Below are 9457 nucleotides of genomic sequence, written 5' to 3'. Positions count from 1 at the left end.
TAAATCTTTTTTTGTTTGCTTTCAATAATGAAGAGGCATTATTTCAAGATCAAGCCCAATCTTTTAAAAATATTTCTCTGAACTCTTCGTCCTCTCTTCTTAAACGTTCATCACTCCTTCAGCTTCCACTTTGCCCATTGCAGATGGCTGCTTGAGTCCTGACTGGCCTCTTGAACGACCTCCAGACACCCTCTGGCATCTTCCCGCTGAACATCTTTATCCACATGACCAAGCAGACCTTGCCACACTCCCCAAGTCAATGATTTCTGTGCAGGGCCCTGACTTCTGCTCAGTCACTAGGGCTAATGATTCAGAAGTTATTGGTTCCTTCCAGGTCCTCAGCAGGACACAGAACTCATGGGTCTCTGTCCACTGCCTTCTCCCTTCTCCCCTTCCTCTTTTTTTTTTGCTCCTCCCCCCCCCCCCCCACCTATTAGTGTTCAAGAATAACCAACAGGGGCTTCCCTGGTGGTCCAGTGGTTTAGACTCCCAGCTTCCACTGCAAGGGACGCAATTTCCGTCCTTGGTCGGGGAACTGAGATCCCATAAGCCCTGTGTTGTGCAGCTAAAAGAATACATAAATAAAGTGTGTGCTCAATAACATTCTTTTTAAAACTAAGAATGGCAAGCAACTAAAAAAAACAAAAATTTGAGAATGTGCTGGATATTGTGTTTGAAAAGTTAATTGTAGAAATTACGTGAGGACTCGGATGTTGAGCCTCTTAATTTGCTTCTGCCAGGCCTTGGGATTGTAGTAATCCAGGATTCCTTTAATCCAATTTCAGGATCTGAGCTTTTCTGGGTCAGCCAGATGAGACAGAGCTGACCCAGCCTGCAGGTTTATTTCTGGTTCTCCTCACTCTTGTGATGCGGACTTTTGGTGGCTCAGCCCCCTGTGGCCAGTCTCCCAGTGCCCAGAGCCCGGGGCCCCCAGAGCTCGCAAGGCACGTCTCAGCATCCTCTTTAAGACCCTCCAATCTCTTTCGGGTAAAAGAGCCCTAAATGCCTGGCTTTCTGGATTTCCATTTCCATCTGCTCCCCTATCTCGGAGCAATTATTCCTTGTCATCTTCTCAGTTTTTTTTTTTTTTTTTTTGAGACATAGGCTTGTACTTTTTATTCAGATTTTTCAGGTGTATTCAGGCAGAGGGTCGGCACTAGTCTATCATTACCAAAAGCACAAAGAAACTTGAGGGACCACCATCCTAGAGGCTCAGTCACTAAAGAATCTGCTGGCAATGCAGGAGACACAGGTTTGATGCCTGGGTCGAGAATATCCCCTGGAGGAAGAAATGGCCACCCACTTCAGTAATCTTGCCTGGAAAATCCTATGAACAGAGGAGCCTGGTGAGCTCTAGCCCGTGGGGTCGCAAGAGTCAGGTACAACTTAGCAGCTAAACCACCACCACCACGCTGGACTGTGCCGATGATTTTTTAATATCTCTGATCTTTCTTCCTCCCACTTTCCTCTCTGGTGCCAAATCAGTATTTTTTAAAACAATATTTCCATCAAGTCATTTCCCTGCTCAAAAACAAAACAAAACACTTCAATGATGCTGTATGTGGTAGCTCTGTACTATATCAACTTAGCAAGACTGGAATTTCCCAGAATTTCCTTTCCCAAATGGTTCTGGATCAGCGTCGGCCAATAGAGACACTCTGAATCATATTTGCAAGGTAGAAATAAAGCAGCTGCCAAGTTTTTTTTTTTTTTTGCTTTAATGTTTTCATGGCTGGTGGAAGGTGCCAGGTACATTGTCTTGATTGGCAGGTAGATCACACCATGTGGGGGGGTTGTCCTTCCCTTCTCCCCCAATTCACACGCACCTAGAATCTCAGAACGAAACCTTATGTGGAAATAGGGCCTTTGCAAATGTAATTAGTTACATTAAGATGAAGTCTTACTAGGTCAGGGCAGGTCCTGGATCCAGAGACTGATGTCCTTATAAGAAGGCCACGGGAAGACATAGAAATGCAGACGCATAGAGGACAGGCCTGTGAAAACGGAGGCAGAGATCAGAGATCTGCAGCTGTAAGGACTACCAGCCACCACCAGAAGTTAGAGAGGATTCTCTGCCAGATCCTCCCGGGAGGGGGTGTATGGCCCTTTCAGCACCTTGATTTTAGCCTCCACAACTTGAAGCGAATACATTTCTGTAGTTTCGAGCTGTACGACCCGTAATGCTGTGTCAGGGCAGCCCTAGCAAATGAATTCACCCCTCCTCCCGGTAGGTCTCCTCCTAGATTTCCTCCAACTCCTGGACTGAGCGCGTGTGGCTCCCTCGTGAAGGGTTCCAGTGTCTCCTCCACGGCAAGCGCTGCAGCCTGTGGCATATGCGACCTTAGATTCCTGACCAGGGATTGAACCTAAGTCCCCTGCAGAAGGCAGAGTCTTAACCACTGGCCCACCAGGGAAGTCCCAGGAGTTGTCTTTTCCATGGAACCTTAAGGACCCTAACTCTCCCCTCCCCCCTCCCCCACACACAAAATGCATTTTCATGACTTCAGAACTTTGCTTAACCCTTTTCCCTTAATCGTTCCCTTTCCCAAGAACTTTCCCAGTGTCACTCTCAGCCTTGTGGTACAAAGGAAACACCTTTTCCTCTTAAGTCAGACTGACCTGTGTTTGAAGGTCAGCTCTATCTATAACCTGCTACCAATTTCTTAGATTCTCTAAGCCTCAGTCTCATATCATAAAACTCCTGTTACACGTGTAAAATAATATTTAATAAAGTCACATAAATGTGTCTGGTTCCCCTTTTAGACTACAGCTCTTCAACTTTTACAAACTATAACCGACGGTGAGAATATATTTTGTATTGCAACTCAGTTCACACACGTAACACAGTCTCATCCCACTGCCCCATATACATAGAAAACAGAAACAAGTCTCATGAGTGGTGCGTGTCCGTGCCACCTGCAGGACATACACATGATTCTGTTCCTTCACGTAGTGCTCATGACTCACTAAACGGACCTCACGAAGCACAGACATTGAAAAATGCCGAGACGGTTTGGGTTCTCTTATGTTAGGGAGCACGTTTTATTTATTTTTGCATTGTTCCTGGCAAGCACAGTGCCTGGCACAAAGCGGGTATCTGACAAATACTTGCCATAGACTTGAGTTTCGCTTGCAGGCAAGAATCTTGTCTTGGTTATCTTGTATCCATCCCACAGCTAGTATAATTCTTCCCACAACATTTGGAGATCAAATAGCTAAGTTCTAGGCCTACTGCCAGGGTTTGGAGATCAAACATTTGTTGTCTTTTTTTACATATATTTATTTTTATTTATGTATTTATTTGGCTGCACCGAGTCTTAGTTGTGGCATACGGGATTTTTTTTTTTTTCTTGAAGATTTATTTATTTATTTTTGGCTGTGCTGGGTCTTTATTGCTGGGCAGGCTTTCTCTAGTTGCAGTGATCAGGGGCTATTCTTTGTTGCCATCCGCGGGCTTTTCATTGCCGCTTCTCTTGTTATGGAGCATGGGCTTCAGTGGTTCCAGCACGTGGGCTCAGAAGTTGTGGCACACGGGCTCAGTTGTCCCGAGGCGTGTGGGATTTCCTGGACCAGAGATCAAACCTGTGTCGCCTGCATTAGCAGGCGGATTCTTAACCACTGGACCACAAGGGAAGCCGCGTGCGGAACCTTTAGTTGCAGCGTGCGGGATTTTTAGTTGCGGCATTCAAACTCTTTGTTGCAACATGTGGGATCTAGTTCCCCGACCAGGGATGGAACTGGGGCCCCTTGCACTGGGAGTATGGAGCCCTAGCCACAGGACCACCAGGGAAGTCCCAGAGATCAAACATTTAGATCAGTCAGTATCTGCCAGGCACCTACTATGTGGTGATACGTCAATGCCAGATTGCTGACTCCTTCCCTTGACTATCTTAAAAGCAGTGTGGGATTGCTGAGAGGGGGATACTGAATAATGCTGCCCACCTGAGAAACTTGAAAAAGAAATAAGGGACATGGAGGCCAAAATACCACCTTTATTATTAATAAGAACTAGATCAGAGAACATATAATGATGTGAGAACCAGTCTGGCCTGTTAATTAAACCTGAAGTGGAGACAAGGCTGAACTAGGCCTTCCCTATGCTGAAGGCCTACACAGACCACGCAGAAGGCGGCTCAGACCCAGGAGGAAAGTGGGAGGAGCTGAATTCAGCAGAGCCAGCTTGTTTTCCTAAAATGCACCCTTTAGACAAGTCACTCCTCCCCTGACTAGGGACAGAAGGGATCAAAGGGCATGGAGAGACCAGACATAGTACCAACTGAGTACATATAGTATGTATTTGCATGCATTGAATAATAAAACAATCCAAAAGTGAAAGTTGCTCAGTCGTCTCCGACTCTTTGTGACCCCATGGACTATACAGTCCATGAAATTCACCAGGCCAGAATACTGGAGTGGGCAGCCTTTCCCTTCTCCAGGGGATCTTCCCAACCCAGGGATCGAACCCAGGTCTCCTGAATTGCAGGTGGATTCTTTACCAGCTGAGCCACAAGGGAAGCCCAAACAATCCAAGGGATATCACAAAATGCGGCGGTGGTTTAGTCCCTAAGTCATGTTCGACTCTTTGCAACCCCATGGACTGTAGCCCGCCAGGCTCCTCTGCCCACAGGCTTTCCCAGTTGAGAACACTGGATTGGGTTGCCATTTGCTTCTCAAGGGGATCTTCCTGACCCAAGAATCAAGCCTGGATCTCCTGCAATGTACCAACTGAGCTCTGAGGGAAGATTGCAAAAAATGGGATCTAATTATTTGCTAAATGGAGTTGACACTTGCATTTCTCAAGTCTGATTGTTCATCAAAACTTGAGGGACATTATTAAGTAATTAGAGGCCCTCTCTACCCCCCTCCTCAGCTTTAATATGCTTGCCATGAAACCCAGGAATCTGACTTGAAAGCTTCCTGGGTAATTTCGGTATGCAGGTGTGGGCTGAGAAGCATTGACTGAGAGGAGGTAGGCAAGTGATCTGGACTCAAGGAGGTCTTATTGAGGAGGAAATTGCACTGACATTGCAGGGTAAGGACTGAGATAGTCATAAAGCAGACAGCAAAGCACCTGTGCCGGAAGGAGAACAGTAAGTAGAAGGACTCCAGAAATAACTGGCTCAGGGGTAAACTCAAGACCTTGTTCTTGAAAACCCTTACAAAGTTTATCCCTGGAAAATAATCTGTGCTAACAAATGACAAGACATATCTCAGCATGGCTTAGTGGGAAAGACCATGAACTGTTGAGTTATGAGATGGTTCCTGGTTGTGTGACTTTGCCTCCGTCACAATATCCATCACCCAGATATTTAAGGATCATTTTTAAGTGGTGCAGGCAGGGGGACCCCTTCCAGGGTGGGCTCTTGTCTAACACTCAGAAACAAATTGTCTCAGGAGATACAGTGCGAAGCAAAAGACTTTACTGGGAAGGGGTGCCCAGGAGGAGAGCAGCAGAGCAAGGGACCCCAGGACCCCAGGTATGTGGCTTGAAGTCTCGGGTTTTACGGTAATGGGGTTAGTTTCTGGGTTGTCTCTGGCCAATCATTTAGACTCAGTGACCTTCCTTGTGGCACACACATCTCTTAGCCAAGATGGATTCCAGCGCAAAGGGTTCTGGGAACTTGGCAGGACATATCATCTCCTCCCTCCTCCTTTCAGTCCCTCTCTTATTGTCCTGGTTAGGTTTCTGCTGGCAGCATGTCATTCTTTTATCGAGACCTCCTGTTGTGAGACAACTCCGGCAAGTTGTAATCACTGTGTCTGGCCAAGGTGGACGATTTCAGTCAACGGTTCCCTGATATAAAGACTGTGTGAGTGCTCAGTTGTGTCTGAATCTTTGCAGCCCCATAGACTGCAGCCTGCCAGGCTCCTCTGTCCATGGGATTTCCCAGGCAAGAATACTGGAGTGGGTTGCCATTTCCTCCTCCAAGGGATCTTCCTGACCCAGGGATTGAACTTAAGTCTCTTGTATCTCCTGCAATGGCAGGCAGATTCTTTACCACTGCGCCACTTGGGAAACCCAAACATAAAGACTGGAGTTCTTAGAGCATTCTGGGAGGTGGTTACACAGTCTTCCCTATTTCAGGAAATAACACTGCATTTACCTAGAAGTTTAGGTTACAAACCTTGGAGCCATTTTTTGATTTCTTTTCCTTACCTGTCCCCATGTCTAATCCATTAGCTAACCCTGATGATTTTCCTTCCAAACTGTATCCCAAATCTCTCAACTTCTCACTGACTCCATTGTTCTCTTAAGATCATTAATTACTGAAACCTATTTAAGAGCAAGCTTTTTCAGTCTCTTTTTTCACTCTAATTAAGAGACTCTTAGCTGGCTTAAAACTCAACATTCATAAAACTAAGATCATGGCATCCGGTACTATCACTTCGTGGCAAATAGAAGGGGAAAAAGTGGAAGCAGTGACATTTTCTTGGGCTCGGAAATCACTGCGGATGGTGACTGCAGCCATGAAATTAAAAGATGCTTGCTCCTTGGAAGGAAAGCTATGACAAACCTAGGCAGCGTACTAAAAAACAAAGATATCACTTTGCCAACAAAGGTCCATCTAGTCAAAGCTATTGGAGAAGGAAATGGCAACCCACTCCAGTATTCTTGCCTGGAGAATCCCAGGGACAGAGGAGCCTACTGGGCTGCCGTCTGTGGGGTTGCACAGAGTTGGACTGATGCGACTTAGCAGCAGCAGCAGCAGTCAAAGCTATGGTTTTCCAGTAGTCATGTATGGATGTGAGAGTTGGACCATGTTGACTAAAAAAGATGTACAACTTGAGAGTTGTGAGTTAAGTTTTATTTGGGGCAAAATGAGGACTGCAGCCCGGGAGGCAGCATCTCAGATAGCTCTGAGAGACTGCTCCAAAGCGGCAGTGGGGGAAAGACAATATATAAGATTTTAGTGAAGGGGGAGTTCGATAACATGAAGCACTGACAAAAGGTTTTTTGTTAGTCATGAGGGTCTCATGTCACCATGAAGGGATTTAGTGCTTCTCTAGATATGAGGAGATGCAAGGATTGAGATCCTAAAATCTGTTCCTAAAAACATCCAGCTATCTAAAGACCTGTCCCATCAGATTCCCTGGAGCAGACTGCCTCACTCCACCCTGAACTCCCTTAGGGGTTGTTGAAGGTCAACAGCTATAGCAGCACCGAGTTCAATCTCCACTAGAGGCAGATGGCAAATGCCTTTGTTGTTCAGTCTTTGGCAATGCTCTTGGTAACAATTTGTAGTTGACAACCATAAAGAAGGCTAAGTGCTGAAGAACTGATGCTTTTGAATTGTGCTGGAGGAGACTCTTGAGATCAATGGATTTTTTTGTAAATATATAAATAATAGCATGAGATCCATTCTCTCTTCATAGAAACCCTGTATTAAATTTTATGCAAAGTCATTTTAATGTATTTCGATATGCAGTATTTGCTCATAATACTGCTGCTTGGGAAATTTGTTGTTTAGTAGCTCGCTAAATCGTATCTGATTCTTTGTGACCCTATGGACTGTAGCCGCCAGGCGCCTCTGTCCATGGGATTTCCCAGGCAAGATTATCGGAGTGGGTTGCCATTCCCTTCTCCAGGGATCTTCCCAACCCAGGGATCGAACCTACGTCTCCTGCACTGGCAGGTGGGTTCTTTACCCCTGAGTCACCTGAAAAGCCGCTCAGGGTATACAGCCCACAGAATGGAGCAGCTGGGGATGGCCAGGATCTATTTATCAAGCAATCAAGCAACTGCTGCTCAGATTTTGTTGGCTTGTTTTTGGAGACAGAGTATTACCCCAAAACTGATATCAATAAAAAATCAGTTGATCTAAGAAAGAAATGGAAATTTTCATTTTAGCCAAATTTGAGGATTATAATCCACAAAGAATATCTGAGAAAGCTGTAAGAGCTGTTCCACCCATCAAGGCACAAATATGTTTTTTGAGACAGAAGGCTGTACGTGAATTGTATGATTGACAGGTTACACAACCCAGATCTGAGCACCATCATGGTGGGTCACGTGACCCCTCAGAAGATCAGGAGGGAATGTCATCTTTCAAGGAATTGTTTTGATGTTAGGAGAATGTTGCTCTTTATGGTTGATTTCTGTTGATGCAGAAGGTTCGGCATAATGCAAATACTCAGTGCACAGTAATGGGGAAAGAGGAGGCCGAAGGCCAGAGGTAAGTTGTTCACATTTTTCCTGTCTTCCCATAAAATACGAATTTTATTTCACACTGGGTTGGCCTCTTGGTGGGGGTTGAGTCAAAAGACACAACCAAGCCAAAGAATGGCATTAGGAAGCATTTATTATTTGCAGCAAGTAAGGAGAGCACTGAGGATTTCCCCCAAAGCAGTGTCTTCCTGAACAGAACTGGGAAAGTTTTAAGCTAAGGGTATATGCATATTTGTCAAGGGGCTTGGGAGGCCAACAGAGTCTAGCTTTAGTTGGACTGAAAACTAGAGTCAAAAAAAGTCAACATCCGCCCGTAGGGCAATCTGGTGGTTGAGTGCCTCAAGGGGGTTTGAATTTTGCAAAACACCTCAAGAAAGCGCTTCAGGCTAATGGGAACTATTAGAACTGGAAACACCTCAAGAAAGCGCTTCAGGCTAATGAGAACTATTAGAACTGGGAGTTTACAAATGATTTGTTATCTTTGCTATTGTTACTTCTATTGCCTGATAATAGACTTTTGTTCCTTGCAGTTCTGGGCGGGGGGCGATGGGCAGGGGCCGGCGATGGCCAGGTGAAGATCACAAAAACTTGTTTAGTGTTCAGTCTGTCCCACTCTTTAGGACCCCGATGACTGCAGGCTTCACTGTCCTTCACCATCCCCGAGTTCGCTCAAACTCTCGGGGTCACAGAGTCGGACATGACTAAGTGCCTAACACTACACTACTAAATGGCCATTGAGTCGGTGATGATCACAAAATGGCTTAGGCCAAAAATGGCTTCTGTTCTCTTCCTCAGCGGACCCTCTACCTCGCCTGCTAGGAAGAGGCCAGGGGAAAGAAATCAGTAGAAGAGTGGAGAGGTATGTCAGGGAGCAACCGACTTATAGGAAATCCTGAAGGCTATACCTGGCTCCTTCTAAAAGTGCAATACACATTTATCCTCATTTCTTCTGGGGCCACCTCTTCAAGGAATGAGTGTCATCTGGCGGAATTGAGGAGTTTTAATTTCAGAGGACAGTAATTGAGATCATTACATCGTCCTCTTTCGTGGTGTATTTGAGCCAGTGCGGCAAAATCCTCACTTGTGGGTCATCTGTCACTTGGTCTCAAGAAGGCGGCTGAATAAAATTCACAACTCAGGCGAATTAAGGGCAAAGCTAAGGTCCATACGTCCCTCGCGGGCCGTTTCCGAAATACATTATCTATGAAAACATATAACAACATCTATTACGGGGGGAAAGGGAGATTGCATGCCTCTGGCCCCTCTGGCAGGGAAGCAGGTCTCTCCTCA

This window comes from Bos javanicus, chromosome 23 (genome assembly GCF_032452875.1).
Source record: "Bos javanicus breed banteng chromosome 23, ARS-OSU_banteng_1.0, whole genome shotgun sequence".
Classification (NCBI taxonomy): Eukaryota; Metazoa; Chordata; class Mammalia; order Artiodactyla; family Bovidae; genus Bos; species Bos javanicus.
The sequence above is the reverse complement of the archived record's forward strand: the minus strand, read 5'-3'. Positions refer to the sequence as shown.